The 18441-nt window shown below is 42.9% G+C and overlaps 1 long non-coding RNA gene across 1 annotated transcript in view; it reads left to right on the top strand.

Annotated features, from left to right (window-relative positions):
* LOC131908421 (uncharacterized) overlaps window positions 1–18441 on the top strand; it is a 96878-nt gene that overhangs the window by 58596 nt on the left and 19841 nt on the right. Inside the window, exon 2 of the long non-coding RNA XR_009378587.1 lies at window positions 5466–5557. This is a non-coding gene — a long non-coding RNA (uncharacterized LOC131908421). The remainder of the gene's footprint in view (window positions 1–5465; window positions 5558–18441) is intronic.

Consider the following 18441-nt stretch of genomic DNA (forward strand, 5'->3'; position numbering starts at 1 on the left):
AGAGGGAAATGCAGCCATTTGTGATAACATGAAGTAGATAAGCCTGTAAGACATCATGCTGAGTCACATAAGTTGGACACAGAAAGGCAATTCACTTTATAAGTGGATCCTGAAAAACTCATAGAAACTGTTAGAAAAGGGGCTGGCAGGGATCATGGGGAGCTGTTGGTCAAAGGTCATAGACTTTCAGTTGTCCATTCTGGGGACTGTTATGTAAGAATGCATACAGTATTTGGAATTAGCCAGGTGAATGGTCCTTCAGAACTCTTTACCACCACAGAACAAAAGGGGGTATATGGTGATGGTTGTGCTAATTGCTTGATATGGTTATTTATTTTACAGCAGAAACATACATCAAACATTTGAGTTGGATGCTTTAAAGATGCATAGTTTGCCAATTACATATCAATATAGCAGGAAAAAATGGAAAATAATATCTTACTAGATTAGAAATAGCAGTGAAAAACATGCTTGTTCTTTTAGGTCTGCTTTTAGGGTTGCGGCATATTATAACAATCAATGTACCTTGTGGAATAAATCAGTATTCTGTAAGAAAATGAAGCTAGAGAGCTTGAAAAGCCCAATTTCCTGATTAAATTTTTGCCCGAGGCCAACCCTGTGTTCCTCTGGAAAGTGCTTAGGAGCTATGAGTGTTCTTTTACCCCTCTGGGCACTTGACTATGCAAAGAGCTCCATGAGGGAAATTAGAGAAGTCAGGCAGGCTCCAGTTGCTGAGCCTGTAAAGCCTGGGCACCCTTCAGCCAGCTGCTGCCGACACAAGAGTCATTGAGCACTCCCTGGTACTTTGGGTGTGTATGTCCTTGGCCATGGCTGTGGCATTTTGGAGAAATCCATGTAGCAGTTCACTTGGAATTGTACCAAGCCTGACCTCCAGGTCACTTACATTCTTGACCTTTAAAATGTGTCGCAGTCTAAATTGTCAAGGTGAGAAAGGATGGGAAGCCTGAGGCCCCAACGGGCAGCTCTGTTTTATACTAACTGACTGAGTTAGGCTGCTATAACAGGCTGTTGGAAAGAAGGACCAAAGGTAGTTGTCCTCAGGGCTTAAGAACTGAAGGGAAGTCACTGATATTTAGAGAGGTGGAGATGATGAGAAAGAGGGAGAAGAGAGCAAGAGGTACCCAGAGTTATGATTCTTCAAGAAGACACGATCAGGGCAATCATGATGCCTTACAGGTGCTAATCTAAAACTCGACACAAATACTTTGCCTTGCTATTTCTTGAATCATCAAGAAGCATTTATGGAAGTCACAAACTGGCTCCACTCTCTACGTAGTTCATCAGTAAAGGAATATGCTTCATGAAGACTGTCTTTTACAATATAAACGGATGTTTGAGTCAGAAATTGAGGGATGGGCCTTAGATGCTGCTTTATTTCCTCTGTACTTTTGAAGTTTTGAAGTTTAGGGTTTTCAAACTGCCACTGAGGCTTTTATTCTGTTCCTGGGAGATTTACCTCCCGACAGGTGGCTGCCGCCAGGTGAGAGATGGCACTAGATATTGCCATCAGTTGCTCAGCCTTCCTTCCGGCTGGCAGGTGCAGCTAAGCACACAGCCACTGTAGCCTGGACCCTCACTGTGCTTACCCATAAATGAAATACAGCGGACAGCAGAAATGAGCCCTATTACTAAATCACAGGCTCCAACTGCTGAGAACCCTGTTGCAAAACAACAAGAAAATACCCGAGCGCTAAATGATGCACTACCTATTAGAGATGATAACTCTCATTTTGTTCTGCGATGACATTTTACTTGTATCCAAGACTGTTTTGTTGAGAAACTTTCTTCACAGCTGCATGATTTGTAAGTTTCCTGCACTGGCACCCTTTTAGTTTAGAGAAAAATCTCTTAGTAGAAATATTAGTCTTTTTACACTGCTCTTGGAGATCCTGGCTATCCATTTTGGTGGTCTCTCTGGATCAAACTGTTGCATTCCTAGGCCTGGACTGACACTTCGAATTATTGTGAGATGCTCTTGTCCTTGGGTAGAGTCTGACGAAGGGGAGGGCCAAGGCTGAGGTGATCATGATCACAGTCCTGACTGTGAGAGTCTGAGGTTCTGGATCACTGCAGCTTTCCTACCGTGCAGAAGAGAACCTTGTTTGGGAAGCAGCCCAGCCTGGAGGCTACAGCTCTCCTGCCAGTAGTGAGCCGTGAAAGAGGCGGTGGAGGATGCAGTAAAACTGGGTATGTCAGATGCTGGGAACCCTTGGAGATTCTCCATTACAGAAGGACACATTCTACTTTCTGATCAAGGATAAAACATGGCCGACAGCTTTGTGTGTCAGGGTGTTTACTTGAATTTATCCATGAGAATCCTTCTGACTCAGCATCCCAGATAGTGACCACTGTTACGAACATGGGGACTTCCTTTGAGAAAGGACCTGCAGCCCAGTAGTATGGATGCTATCCTCTTTAGCTGCTAGGTCCTTCAGGGTACAACACCTTTCAATGCCTGAGCAGGGCTATGGTGAAGAGCTAGCATGATTTCCTTCCTTAGCTATTGGTACCATCATATAAACAAGGAGATCTTCCCAAACGACAGACTGTTAGTGCATAAATGGGAAGAGTTGTGTTTCTTTATTTTTTATGCTAATATTTCTAGGCCATAGCATGTTGCCTGGCACAAAATAGGAAAGTAATTAAATTTTGCTGAGAAACCCTTATCCTAGCAGTCCATCTGAGGCATTGGAACATGGTGGAGGAAACATTGTTTCGTCTGTGCCGATTGCTGACTGTGTGACATTGATGTGACATGAGAGGGGAACATCTGTAGATTATAGAAGCTATCTGTGGTTATCATCATTTTGAGCTTGCTATAGTTTTACTATGGTCCCTGTCCCCAATCCTCTGCCTCATGTGCTGATGTGGAAAAGCATATGGAGCAATTAATTCTAACCTGTGTGCCTCAAGGACCATGTTGTGTGCCTCCATGTTTTCATTCAAGCAAGACAGGACAGTGTCCTTTAAAATTCATCTGGGACGTGGAGAGTGTGTGGTTTTAAGAAGGAAGTTGACTTAGGGTTTTAAAATGCAGGTTGGAACCATCCACTTCCCTTCACCCTCTCCTTTCTTCTCAGATCCATACTCCCTTGTCCACTCTGGAAATGCCAGCTAACATTCACAAGCATCCCTGGAGATGAACACTGTTCTCTTCTTAGAGACAGAGCCTCTGAGGTCCTCCTGCTAGTGAAATTACACTTCAAAGCACTCTCCATTTCAGACTCATAAATCAATGTGGCATCAGAGATGTGGCTTTGAAAATGAAAGCCATTTTGAAAGCTGGAATGTGAGAGCAAGCCTGCATTAGTGGTTCCTCTTCTGTGCCTCTCCTCGGCACTGCAGCCACCATTAGCAGCTTTGTTTGTCTGTTTTTAGGACTGTTCGTTTGTCTGTGCTCAGAGAGAAGGAACGGCAGCCCATCCACCGCTGTTCCTCTAGCTGATTTCTAATCAATGTAAAAGGATGCGGGCCTGTACACATGGCTGAATAAAAGAAAGTGACAGCCCAAAGTGGCTTAAGTCTACGGAACACAGGCATCTCACTCCGAAGTCTCTGGATTAGTTTAGGTTGGTAAGGAATACTCTTTTGTAATAAAGCTTTGTAAAGGTTAACTGATAGGATATATACATCATTTCGCTCAGAGTAGTGACTTAATATTTGTTCCTCAGATCTTTCACAAGCATATTGTTGTAAAGATTTATTTAATAGTATTTCTAATAACCACAGAATGGTATACCCATTTTAATAGCACACAGAAGAGCACACACTGCATCTTTGGCTGTCTTACGTTCCTGTCTGATGGCTTGCTGATGTCCATGACAAGAGTGGAACTTCCTGTGCTAAAAGGCTTGTCTCTGTGGCCAGCAGGAGTTGCTGCAACTGAGTTGGTCCAACAGGAGCTAAATTGAGGGAGGCTTGCTAGCTTGGGATTTGGCACCCATTTCAGCTTCCAGGAAGGACTGGTGAATACTTTCAGTGTCTACATATTGTGAAAGGGTTTTTGATCTTGATAAGGAAACCACTGCCCACAGTTTGCGGCTCAGTGGCAACCAACTACTTGCTGACCACAGCGAAAGACCTCTTGGATTCTAGAAAAGCAGCAGAGGCAGACAACCAAGGGCATGCTGATAGGCAGCTCGTGGTTGCTCTCCACCCTCTTGAGGGTTCAAACAACCCTTTCACAGGGGTCACCTCAGACCACTGGAAAACATGATTCCTAACAGTGGCAAAATTATAGTCATGAAGTTGCAACAACAAAAATGAATTGATGGCGGGGGGGGGGGGGGCGGTCACAACATGAGCAACTGTTGGGTCACAGCATTAGGAAGGCTCAGAACCACTGCTTTGGAGTCTCCTATCCTTCCCCTTTACAAAGTCCTGTCTAAACCCAGAACAGAGAGCAGGGAAGCAGCTACATGTCCCAGGAACCCTCTGCTGCTTTTGTCTCTCTCTTGAGAGTTCCCCTTCCCCTGCTGTTCAGTCAACTGCCTTGGCTTTCACTGCCTGTGGCCTACTGCCTGTGGGTTCTATTCATGGGACTTGTGAGACAGGAGCCTGGGCTTGGCCTTTGATGTTGGTACTCTGGTGACTGGTGATTGTTATGGACCTTTGCACCCACAACAAGTCCTCCTGAGTCTGTGACTTTGCACCCACAACAAGTCCTCCTGAGTCTGTTGACCAGACTCCATTGCACTCACAGAGATCACCTGAGTCTCAATCTTGAGGCTTACCTAAGGTTATCATTATTTGTGGAACACACTTTATTTAGCTAAATTCTTTTGGCAAGCACCAGGAATTGAAGCAACAAAATCTTGTTTAGGATCTGATAACTTGCAATATCCCCTTAAATAATCTCTTCACTTCTTAGTTTCCTCTAGTAAGGAGATAATACTATTTATTAGACTGGCTCCCTGCACTGTCTGCTAAATTGATAGGTGTGGAAAGTCTGACAGAGTATCTGATAGACGGCATTGCGGCAATAAATAATACAACACTTTTATCCCATAGTAAAACTTCAATTTGGGTTGGATAAAAATCGCATTTGTACACATTAATACAAGAAAACATAACATACCAAATATGGTATACACATCTATAATCTCATATATGCATCATCATCAAAGATATAAGGAAGACTAACGTGCTACGTGGAGTGCCAACCTGTTGAAAAAAATTAAAATATCAAATGATAATTGCTTAATATTGTATTGTTGGAAAATGCACGTGTGTTAAAGCCAGGCTATTCCTTTTGCATCACAAGCCAGCACAGTGAGTCTAATCCCCCTCCTAAATTGTTAGATTGGACACAAATAGGCAGGGAGTAGTTACATTTCTTCTGACCCTGATATAAATATCACAGGACAGAGCAATACTAAATTCCAGACATAATAGTCTGACTATACAAAAATACCTGAGTTCTGAGTAACTGTCTCCCCTTGCAGTGAGCAAACACATCATCATGGATAAGGTGTGTCTGACAGATGGGAAAGCCACCAAGTTATCGGAGAACGCTTGCCTGTCTGTCCTCCAACAGGTGAGTCAGCGCCATCGACATTTTCAAATGTCAGCTACTGGATTCTTCTTTAATTAGTTGCCACAAAATATCATTAGTTCATTTATTCAAAAAACCTTTTATTTGAGTACTTGCTAGACACTAGGTACCATGGCAGGCTGCAGGGAGTGTCAAAGGTGAATACTAGATCAAATTTTCCTTAAAGAGTCCACAGCCCTTTGCAAAAGATGTCAACTTCATCACTGAAGGATGCAGATATGTGTGCATGGGATGAACAAAGAGATGGTCCTGTGTGAGAGGGAAACATGCACAAATCAAAGGGCCCCTTCAGCTTTCGGACACATGGGGGCAATGGGTGTCACAAGGGCTCAGGGGTTTGGAAGGGCACTCCAAAGGACACAAAGTTTCAGATTGCATTGCAGAAGGCCGCGGATGATAGGGTGAGCTGAGCTCTCTCCCCTCTTTGCTGCCAGTGGAGGCTAGTCTGGTGGTAGTGGGGGTTCACAGTAAGGGTATTAGGACAGTAGGGGGAGGCCTTGGAAGGATTGCCTGTGGGGCAATCAGTACCTGTAGAATGAAACTGGACTCCCATTTCACGCCTCTATTCTCATCACCTCCCTTCTTGGCCTACACTGTTTCTATCCCTTTCCGAGTCTTGCCCTCTGCTTCTCTCTGTTTTGAGCTATGCTCATACTTTATACGCAGCTAGGGTCAACTCATCCATATTTATGTATGAAGGACTCTCAAAGATTCCCCTCCCACAGTGTTGGACAGAACTGCAGGAGTGTTTTATAGTATCCTCTGAAAGTTTCCTCTGCGTGGCTGTTGTGCTGTGAATATTTCTGTCCCCATAATCTCCAAATTCATCTATTGAAGGCTAGATTGTCATTATTTCAGGATATGTCTTATTGGGTGGAGCTGTTCCATCTAACTTGGAAGGTTTCCTCCCCGAGGGAGGAAGTGCATATTAACAACATTTAGTCTCAGGAAGCTCTGAAAAGGGATGGGATTCACAAGGACCCTCCGCAGTGACTGGGGAGAAGAAACTCTCCAGTGAAGCTGCCTGTATAAGCGATGCAGCCACCTTTGAGTCACCAGTCCCTCCCCTCCCCCATCACCCTTCCCGTGCTTCTGTAACCGATCCCTCACCCATTGTACTGCAAGTAACCCCTCACCTATGCTGGATGGGAGTAGCTCCCATAAATTCATTGGGTCACCGAGCTAGACTTAGTTGGAATCCTAGATGACTGGCATTCTAGAAGAGGAAGAAATCAGCCTCGGTGGAGCATCCCAGTGAGTGAATAAATGCCACTTTCTCCAATATTTGAGCTAGTCATAGATCTGTTCAGTCAAAAGCCAGCTGATTCCATCAGACCATCAAATGCTCATCCCCCCCCCCCCCCCCCGCCACTGAGGCTTTTGGGAGTGTGTTACTCAGTGTTGCTGTGACTTGAGACCACTGATGAAGAGAATGAAAGGTGAATGAAGTAACAACCTAGGCACCTCGGTGGGACCCAGCTTTCAAATCCTTGGATTAGACATGTTCTGAGCTCCTGGGATATTGGCTTCTCATCCTGAGGAAAGTAAATGTAGTCTGAGCGATACTCTTTTTAGAACCTCATGTGTTTCAGAGCCTGGTTTCTAGACTCACACTAATTAGACTAGGATCATGAATCTATTGTGTCCAATAGACTCCTAAAATGGGGGAAATAATATCTCAGTTACAGGAGTATTTTGGGACTGAAAAAGATGGCCAATCTGGACTTAGTCCACACCTCTACCTATATTCCACCCAGAGGCAGGAAAACACAGGATGCTCCGAGCACAGGGATGTGGTGGAGACTGTATAAGTTTTCTCTGTTTTTATTTTCATTTGATGTGTTTGGGTGTTTTGCCTGCTTGTGTGTCTGTGTACCACATGCATGCCTGGTGACCAGGGAGGCCAGGAGAGCTATCTGGATCCCCTGGGACTACAGTTATAGAGTCACTACATGGGTGCTGAAAATTGAACCCAGCTCCTCCTAAGAGCAGCCAAGTGCTCTTCTCTGCTGAACCATCTCATCAGCCCCCTTTCCCCTGTTTTTAAAAAACGATTCAAATACATTTACTGTCATAATAAAATATTTTGTGACACACAAATGCACGTAAACTTGTGTACATACATGTGCAAATGTGTGTGTATGCATACGTACTGTGTGTGTGTGTTCATGGCTGTATTCCCCAATTTTATAGTCAGCTCTGTCTCAACATCAGTTGTCTGCCACACAGACTTTTAATGAAAGATGACTTGAGGTGATGCCTGGTTGATATCTAGTTAACAAAGCTGAATATATTTTTCTTTGTCCTTCTTGCCCGAAAGAGTTATATCTTCTTAATGTCCATGCACAGAACTGTAGAGAAAAAGAGGAAGGAGAGTGAGCTTCCTACAGGCGGCCACAAGGTGGCGGTGGCGCACACCGGCCGCTGAGGTGCTCGGTGAGCCAATCCCCTGGGCTGGCAATGGTGGAGAACTTTGTGCAGCAGCCTCCTATCAGCATCAAATCGCACCGAAAGAGCAAGGATCTTTCTAGAATGCTAATTATATAAATGGACGGAAAACCGGACAACCGTCTACTCTGGGTCATCCCAGGATCACTTTGCTGCCCTGGCTTGTTCAGGAAATAAAAAGGGACCATAAAGTTCGAGGCCAGCCTGGTCTACAGAGCGAGAGTGAGATCCAGGACAGGAACCAAAACTACACGGAAAACCCCTGTCTCGAAAAAAACAAAGTAATAATAATAATAATAATAATAATAATAATAATAATAATAATAAAAGAAAGGCAAAGGTTTTCACTGTGTGGAAATATAATCTCTTTGTGCAGGTTTCTCTGTTTTCTGATTTCAGACCTACCGCTCCTTGTCAACTTCTGTTAGTGGAGCTGGAAGTGGGTTTGCAGGGACGTGGATGTGCTGGGTCTAGTCAAATGCTCACCTCAGCTCAAAGGGCTGTTCTTCTGTTATAAGCACTGCATGCAGACGGAGCTTTCCCATCACAACCTGGCTGCTTTTGGCTGCTCTTCTAAGGCTGTCCTGCTGAGTGCAAGGCCTTACCAACAAAGTAACTGGCCAGCACTGGAGACTTTAGCTTGGTGAGTTTAAATTATTGTAGCCCAGTGCACCAGATTGTTACAGGAGCTGGAGTTTCTTTGGGGATGTTTTGTGTGGTATACTAAGAGGAGTCTGGTGTCAGATACACTTGGGGAGTGCTGGTGATAACAGCAGGTTGTTGCTGCTTCTGATGTCTCACAACCACGAGCTTGTTCTTTTGTACAGGACTATTCTTTAAGAAAGCGCTACAGTGGCCGGGCGGTGGTGGCGCACGCCTTTAATCCCAGCACTCGGGAGGCAGAGCCAGGTGGATCTCTGTGAGTTCGAGGCCAGCCTGGTCTACACAGTGAGTCCCAGGAAAGGCGCAAAGCTACACAGAGAAACCCTGTCTTGAAAAACAACAACAACTACAAAAGAAAGCGCTACAGTGTATGTGACCATCAAACAGGCAGCCATCTTCTCTTCTCTGTTTGGAGAAAATGTGGTGACGTTTCTTAGGACACCAAGGTCCTTCTGAGAGTAGGGTAAGGAATGGTGGCCCCACTGATCTCTTGTTATATCTGTCTTTGTCTTGCTGCAGAATGAACCACCACCAAGAGTCACATCCTAAGAGAACAGTCATTGTATTACTATCAAGATGCTCCAGGCAGGAATTTGCAAAGATGCTCAGCAGGAAAAGGCTCTAGCACTCTTGGTGACTCACTGGCTCAAATCTTTAGGGTTTTCTTTGTTCTCTTCTGTCAGGGCTGATACCTGAGTTGGGGCTGTTAGCAGGACACCAGTACATGGCGCCTCTATGAAACTGTCATTGTGATGGTCAGTGTTAATTGTCCGCTGGACAGAATCTAGAAAAACCTGACAGATGGGTCCTTAAGGATGCCTTTGGGGGATTATCTTGATTGCATTAATTGATATGAGAAGACCCACCTTAATTGTAGGCAAGAGTCCTGGACTGTATAAAATGGGGACTGTGGACTGAGCACTAGCATGAATTCAACGTTCTCTGCTTTTAATTGTGAAAGTGATGTCACCATCTGCTTCAAGCACTTGCATTTTTCACTTCCCCACCGTAATGGCTGTACCTCAGATTGTCCTTCCTTTGAGTTGCTTTTGTCTGGGTATTTTATCATGGTGGCAAAGACAAGAAACTAAGACAGGCATCTGTACAACATTTTGGCTGGGTTCAAAGAGTGAGCATCTTGAGAGACCCAGGCAGACGATCTTATCTTGGATAGTACCTAACAGTCTTCTTATAGTCACAAGCCCATTTGAATTTACAGGAATACCTCGCACAAATTGCCAATGTCCCTTTGTAAGAAGATGGTATGGGGTGCGGTTGTCGTGGACATATTTAGAAAATTCCATTCTGCTCCGTGAATCAACACTTTGTCTTCAGAATGCTTTCAGTGAGCATCTGGAGGGACGGCTGAGATTCACAACCCTAAAATCAGAAGTTACCTACATGTAGTTACATCCTTGAAGTTTATTATCCTTTGAAATATCAGAGCTCAAAGGCAGGTTGTGTATTTCTTCTGGCCATAAAGCATTGCTCTCATTTCTGAGAGGGGTACAGCCAGGTAGTGAGGATGCTGGGACATATAAAATTTTAAAGTTCTTTTTTGAGAAGCTCGTAGTCTGTTGGGAGAAGGCAAAGTTGTCAAGAAAATAAGCACAAATACAGAGGGAGAACTTGGGAGTTAGTCGAAGACGGTTTCAGAGATGTGGTGAATTGTGGACTAGGATTTGAAAGTTGGGAAGGGTTTCAGGAGATAACATGGAGCTGGGTAGGACATCCATTCTGTAGGGAAGATGGGTAGGGAGTGAATAGGTATGCTGTGCTTTAGGGAACTCAAGTAACTGATACATGTATCAGACTAAGTTATATAGTATCTTTTTTACTGTACATGTCCCTTCCCACAATGCATCTGATTTTAATCATATGTCTGTCCACTTATCCATAGGCATATGGTGGTAAATAGGTAACTCCACTGTGAGGACACAGTTTGCTATATTGTTCATGCACTCCAAAACAGACAGAGCAGGATAGGCCATTGCCTATAGTTCTCAGATTGTGTTTCAGGATGTGTTTGGATAGAACTCAGTTTTTGTCAAGGGGCTGCTAAGGGGGGTGATTTACTTCTGTTGTTCAGAGAGGGGTGTGTACCTTAATGCAAGTAGGGGTCCTAGGTACATTTTTGGATTTTGGATTGTGTGTGTGTGTGTGTGTGTGTGTGTGTGTGTGTGTGTGTGTAGTATGTGAAGGTAAGAGACCTAGGTTTCCAAGTGCATAAGCGCATTTTTAGAATAGGAGTGTGTATATAGCCCAAACCAAGTGGAATCTTTGGTTGCAACACTATTTCCTGTTCCTGCATCAGGACTAATGCTCAGCTAGAATGGGTCCTGAACATGAGAGACAGTGTTCTTTCTACTAAGCCGTATTTCTAGCCCACAGATGTCTTAAGAGCCTTCAGAGATCTTAACTCAAAAGGTCTGCAAGGCCTTCTGTGGTGCTGGGTAGGTGGAAAGGAATTAATCTCTGACGTAGGATAGGTGAATCAACATGGAGCTGGAAAATGTGCAGAAAATACTATGACTTCATTGTTTCATATCTATGACAGGTTCTACAGGTCCAACACCTGTCCTCCAAACCTGTGGCTCTTCTTTAGATCTGTTCTCCCAAAGTTCATGTGTTGGAAACACAGTCTCCATGTCTTCCTCTCACACTACACTGTCCTTCCATTTGTTGCCTCGGCATGGCCAGACAACAGCACCATGCCTCTAGAACCATGATCTAGATGAACCTCTCTTCTTTATAAACACTTAATCTCAGGTATTCTGTTATAGTAGAAGAATGCATACCGAGAAACCTGTTAAAAACAAACCCCTGTCAACTACCCCAGCATATATATCATCAGGTACTTGCAATAAAACCAAAATTCCAGTTCCCCTAAGCCATTCCAAGGTCATGTCTCTGAACACTTTGTATCCAAGTACTTGGGAGATTATTTTATTTAACATTCATCCTTTCCTACACAAGTGACATTTATTGTCAGGACTGCCACATGACAATGATGCAGAGATTAGAAGCCAATCCATAGCAGCACTTGCTCTGTCCTTGATCCATTTCCTTTGATATCTTCTCCACACACTTGGGGGAAAGATGAAATAAAATCAAGCCAATCACTCTTCTTGGAGGTGATATTGAAATGCCTGCAAATCCATAAGATTCCTGCCAAATCTTGTAAGTCAGACTAAAACTAACAATTTTATGATAAGATTAAAAGGATGAGGCAAAAGGAAGCATTATGCCAAAGACTTTGAACAAGTCGATAGAAAAAACAAAACTTGAGTTTACTGGAGGGAGATCTGACAAGTGTTACTGAAGTAAAGTTAATGGTTGGCTTCACAAACTGGTACCTTAGAGACACACAAAGATAACTATGGAATCAGTTCAATTGGATAAGTGCTTGCCTGGCCTTCATGAAGCCCTAGGTTTAATCTTTAGTGCAATAATAATAATAATGATAATAATAATAATAGCACAAACAGCAACAACAACATGAGTACTGTAAAATTCAAGCCGTTCTTGACTGCATAGCAAGTTTAGAGCCAGATTAGAAAACCTTATCTCAACAACAAGAACAAAGGCACATAGTAGGTGGTACCACTGCCTAAAGTTGGCTCTGAATAAGAATAGTCCTTAACCCTCAATTTTGGGAAACATCTGAATGAAATTCAACAGGTTTCTTCATTAGAGAACCTTGAATAAGCCAATAGACGTTGCAGTACTAGAAGTGGAACAGCGTTTTCCAAACTTAATTGCAACCGATTCTCCCTGCAGAGAAAACAGAACCACTCTGAGGTGCCCATCACCCGGTGAATAGATAAAGAAGTTTGTTATTATACACACTGTAATTTGCTCAGTTGTGAAACAAAAAAAGGAAGAAATAAAGTTCTCCAGTAAATAGATGAACTGGAGAATTTATATCAAGTGTGATAGCTCAGGTCCAGAAAGAGGCATCTCAGGTGACTTCTCTCACATGTGGATCCCAGCTTGGCTCTTTAGATTTGTGTGTTTTACATGCAGCACCCATGGAAGCCAGCAGACTGAAATGGGAAGGGCAGGTTTGGGGATGCTTTGAGGGAGAGGGAACAGTAGATAACTGCTGTACTATGTTACCATGCTATGCTGTGCTGTGCTGTGCTATGCTTTGCTGTGCTGTGCTATGGTAACTATGAAAATGGAGAAGGGGAATAGTGGGAGTGGAAATGTTAAGCAGGGATGTGGCAGGGGATGAGCAACTGAGGGGCAAGAGGAGAAAGGTTAACCCAAATGAAGGCTGAACAAAAAACCCAAATGGAAACCTAATAGTTTGTAAGTTAGATATTTAAAGGGAGGAATCCTGCATGGCTGATGAATCCTTGAAAGCCAAGGGTTATTAAACAAAGTTCCAGTGCTAGGCGTGGGATACGCCCTTGAGTTGTTGGTCAGTGAGGCCCGAGAGGCCTCAGACAGTATAGGCTCCTGCTGTTCTTCTCAGTTTCCGATGAGACCTAGCTAATAAGGCCCTATTGCTGAAGAGAGAGTACATACCTTGGTTGTGTGATATAGGGAAATGAAACTGAAACGGAACCAGAAATGTCTTCCCTGCTTCCACATTCCCAGAAGGTGTTGTGCAGGCTGTTGGGAGAGAAAGGGAATCAGTGTGAACTTTAAAAAAAGTAGCTGTGAACTCGATAAATTTCCAGTCAACCTACCAGGCAATAAGTGACTACTGGAATAATAGTAGCAAGAATGTTATGGGGTAATCAATCACTCTGATTGAATTTGAACTGGCTGTGCTGGCCATGAGTCTGTTCCAACCTCCGGCGGCAGGGGCATGCCCACACCAGGCCTCTCTGTCATTCTGCCCACCAGTGGATCCCTGTTCTCTGAGAACTCACCTCCCCACTTGGAGGAGAGACTAATTAGGGCCACAGGAGGAGCCAGTCTCAGACTTTCCTGTGGGCTGGGTAAAATACTCTGCATATGGCCCGTATGGCCCACTGATGATCATCCTCAGTCCCTGATTGAATGTGAGATCCCTTTCACAGGAGCGAATTCATTCTTGGTACTGTAATCCCAGTCAAAACTCATGGTGGAGGAAGTCTTCGGCCCTAGGTAGGAACTTGACTATTGTGTAGCTAAATGGACATTGCTCTAAATGGTCTTCTAAGTGTTTATGTCTAAATCCATAGACAAATGGTACCACAAGCCTTCATCAAAGAAGGTTCTCTTTGCAGTGAATGGCAATCGATGCTGAGACTCATGGCTGCTTAGGTGCTGAGAATAAGTGATAGTTGATTGCTCAGTCCTAAATGGGACATTTATACAATCCCCTCTGAAGCTCAGGGAAATCACAGAAAAGCATCCAGAAGATGAGATTAGGATCTGTGAAATGCCATCTTCAGGATACCATGTAGTCATTGTAATGATGTATCCATGTAATCATGTAATTATGATCCCATAGCAGCTGAGGTTACCTCCACTGAGCCGGCCAAAGACTAGTCCTGTGGTTAATCAATCATGGGTCAGGGAGAAGCTTATGGACTCAAACTCTCCCTTGTGAACTATTGGTTAGTGATGGATTCTGAGGGGGGAGCAATTGTCTCCAGTGGTGAACCTATAGAGAAGCCCAGCAGGTGCCAAAGGACAGTTCCAAACCCATGGGCACACAGACAGCTCTGGTTAAACCCAGTGGGTCACAATACAAAGCAAAAAGACATGAATGTGAGAATAGAGTTGTCAGGGAGAGTGAAGACTGATGGGGTGGGAGAGAGATATAAAAGGATGGGGATGAGACGAAACAGAATGCATTATATAAATGTACAAAATAGTCAAACACAAATGTAATAAAATTATTTTTTAAATGTTCCATTCATTTGATAAATTGTTGGAAATAGTCATCTAGATGTTTGAGCTGACTTGGATCTAATTTTGATCAATAGGTATATTTGTATGTTAGCTTGCTCTTGCTTAGCTCTCATGACCCCTCCCCAAAGTATAATATAGCAATAAAAACAAGATGCAATCCCATTCATTTTATATTGATTAGGCTGTTTACTTGTCAAACACACAATCCAAGCTATGTTCTAAGCATGTCATTATAGTGGTTTTAATTATCCCATTTTGCTAGTGAGGGAACTTCCCCAAGGGCAGCTTTTTAATATAATAGAAGTTGCACAGGTTTAAGTGGCAGAAATAGGATCCAAATATGTGTACCCTGTGTCTAATGTCATATCCTTCCCTACCACATCTGAATAAGTGCTTTTCATATTGGCTGCCACACTCAGCCACCCTAAAGAAACCAAATTGGTAACAATACTCCGTATGATGGTAGGGAGAATCTGGTCAGAGAATGACTGTCAGGGAAGGCAGGCAGAATGGCAAGGGTACCCATGGTTGGTCTTCAGTTCACTATCAGACTGCAGAGGTAAAGGCTTCAGAGGACAGGGAGGGCAGGCTGGATAGCAAGGGTACCCATGGTTGGTCTTCAGTTCACTATCAGACTGCAGAGGTAAAGGCTTCAGAGGACAGGGAGGGCAGGCTGGATAGCAAGGGTACTCATGGTTGGTCTTCAGTTCACTATCACATTGCAGAGGTAAAAAGGCTTTAGACTACTGCAAAACTACTTCTACTAAAGGTGTGTAAAAAATGCAAGAAGTATTGCTGGAGTGTGACCAAAAAAAGATTGCAACTTCTAAGAGGCATGTTCCTGAGACTGCAGGAATCCTTAGCATATTAACTAACAGCTCTCTGTAGAGAGGAAAAGTCATCCTGAATTATATTCTGTTTCTTTAGCCCAGGAAGGTAGGGTGTGTGCTTCATGACAAGGTATCTCTTCTAATTAGTAAGCCCCCACCCCAGGAATTTACAGGTATGTGTGCCCATTGACGCTGCAGACCATTTCAAGAATTTACAATAGTTACAAGAATTCAAGAGTTCTCAGTGTGCTTTGAGCTATAATGAAGAGTTTTGGGAAAAAAGCCAAAAGTTTGCAGTTTCTTGATAGACAAAAATACTTGGAAGTTACTGGAAATAATATTCTTGAAGGATTCACGTGTTACATGTCCATGAGAAAGTTAGTCCATTTTTATTATGTATTTTATATACAGAACACACACAGACATACAGACACACACACACACACACACACACACACAATTCTAAAAATGCAACTGAGTATCAAAAACATTCAGAAAAAATTGCATCTGCATTGAACATGTATATTTTTTCTTATCTTTCCTGGAACAATAAAATACAACAGATATTTAAATAACATTTATGTTGTATTAGGCATTATGGGTAATCTAGAGATGATTTAAATACATAGGATGTATTTAGTCCATTTTTAAGCATTATACCATTTTATATAAAGGATTTGAACATCCAAAGCTTTGGTATTTGCAGGGAGTCTTGGAATCAATCTGTTATCATTAGCTTCAGCTGTCACCTGCACTCAGAACCTCAGCTGAAGAATTGCCCAGACCAGATTGTCTCTGGTCATGTTTTCGAGGCATTTTCTTTCTTTCTTTCTTTCTTTCTTTCTTTCTTTCTTTCTTTCTTTCTTTCTTTCTTTCTTTCTTTCTTTCTTTCTTTCTTTTCTTTTTTTTTTTTTGATTTTTCGAGACAGGGTTTCTCTGTGTAGCTTTGTGCCTTTCCTGGAACTCACTTGATAGCCCAGGCTGGCCTTGAACTCACAAAGATCCGCCTGGTTCTGCCTCCCAAGTGCTGGGATTAAAGGCATGCGCCACCACCGCCCGGCTCGAGGCATTTTCTTAATCATTAATTGGTGTAGGAGGGCCCAGACCACTGTGGTCAGTGTCATTCCTAGAAAGAGGGGCCTTTGCTGTGTATGAAAACAAGCCAGAAGGAACGAGCAGTGATCTTCTACCAGTATCTGCTTCAAACTTTTACCTTGAACTCCTGACATTTCTCAAAGTCAGACTGTAAACCATAAGATAAAATAAATCCTCCTCCCCAAACTGCTTTTGTTCATAGCGTTTATCACAATAACAGAAAGAAAACTAGGGCACAATCTCTCCTGTGTACTGGGGGAGAAGAACATAGGTAATATACGTGATTTAATATGAATCCCATATTTAATACCAGCTTTTCTCGAGAGGAGTGTTCTCCAGTAGACCTTCACTTGGTGATCAAAATGCTCTCAACACTTGCAGTCATCTCTATTGACATGCAGTTAGTAAGTACTTGAAATGTGGCTGGTATGGCTGAGGCACAGAATTTTTAATTTTATTTTGTTAGCTAATTCATATTTAAATAGCTGTATAGAGTGAAAAGCTATCTCATCGGTTTGCACAGCTCTAAAGGATGGAAAAATGGGTACTGCTAATACGTCTGTGTAATTGCATTTTCTAAAATGTCTGAAAAATTTTAAATCATTTTAAACATAAAAATTCTAGTCTATCAAAATAAGTTTTCTCACGAAGACAAGAAGAGAAAATTTACAAAATCAGAGGCATAGAGTTAGTAAACTGTAATGACAGAAGACTTGGGAATATTTAAGGATATTCACAAGCAAACATACACAGATAAGCAGCAACCAAGCTTTCATTCTTGTCTGAGTTCTGAACGAAATAAATAAGGAACCAGAGAAAAGATTAAGCAAATGGAAGCAACATATTATTTTCACTGTGGATAAGGCTGATGTTTGGATGGATGTGGTTTGTATTTATGTGTTTGTGGACCTATTATTAAGACACATCTGTGTAGGGAACATTACCACAGTGGCAGATAGCCTTGGTCCTGAAGGTCCAACCCCTAAGAAGGGGCCTTTACAGTTGTGTTGACTGCTTGGGTGAATGTGGTTTGTTTCTGTATGTTTATTGACATATCAGTAAGACACATCTGTGTAGAGAGTTACCATAGCCTTGGTCCTGAAGGTCCAACCCCTAAAAGGGAGGCCTTTATGGTTGGTTATATTGACTGCTTAGCTGATGACAGGGGAGGAAGTGTATTCCTTCCTATGGGTCAACTGGCAAATGGAGAGACCAAGGGCCGGGCAATAGATGGGAAGAAAGCTCTTAAGATTTCTTCCTTACTGGATAAGAGGTGGGCAAAAGGGTTAGGAGAGATTTTGCTGCTAAACTTCAGCCTCAGCAAACAACTTGTCCTAGTTGGGTTTCTATAGCTGTAATAAACACATGACTAAAAGCAACTTGGGGAAGAAAGGGTTTATTTCAGCTTACATTTTATAGTCCATCATTGAGAGTAGCAGGGCAGGAACTCAAGGTAGGAACTAGAGGCAGAGCCCATAGAAGAATGCTCCTTACTGACTTACCCCCACCATGGGATGCTCAGCCTGCTGTCTTAAACATTCCAGGACCAGATACCAGGAGCGGCAGTGCTTATACTAGTCGTGGCCCTTCTACATCAATCATTAATCAAGACAGTACCTCCACAGAACTGACTACAGGCCAATTTCATTCAGGCATTTCCTTAATTAAGGTCCTATCACCCGAGATAACCCTGATTTGTATCAAGTTCACAAAAATCTAACCAGCACTCAACATTAGATGTCAGAAGAAAATTCTCACTTTCTATCTGTACCTTCATTCTCCATCAAGATTTTTGGTGGACTCAACAATTCTCTCTCATATAAACCCTCCTCATTCTTGCTAATTGGACTCCCAGAGATCCACCTGGGGCCTAGTCATGGATCTCTGCATCCAGATCCCTCAGTAGTTGGATGAGGTTTCTAGCAGGACAATTAGGGTGTTTGGCCATCCCATCACCAGAGTAGGTCAGTTCGGGCT

The sequence above is a fragment of the Peromyscus eremicus genome, chromosome 4 (genome assembly GCF_949786415.1).
Source record: "Peromyscus eremicus chromosome 4, PerEre_H2_v1, whole genome shotgun sequence".
NCBI classification, from domain to species: domain Eukaryota; kingdom Metazoa; phylum Chordata; class Mammalia; order Rodentia; family Cricetidae; genus Peromyscus; species Peromyscus eremicus.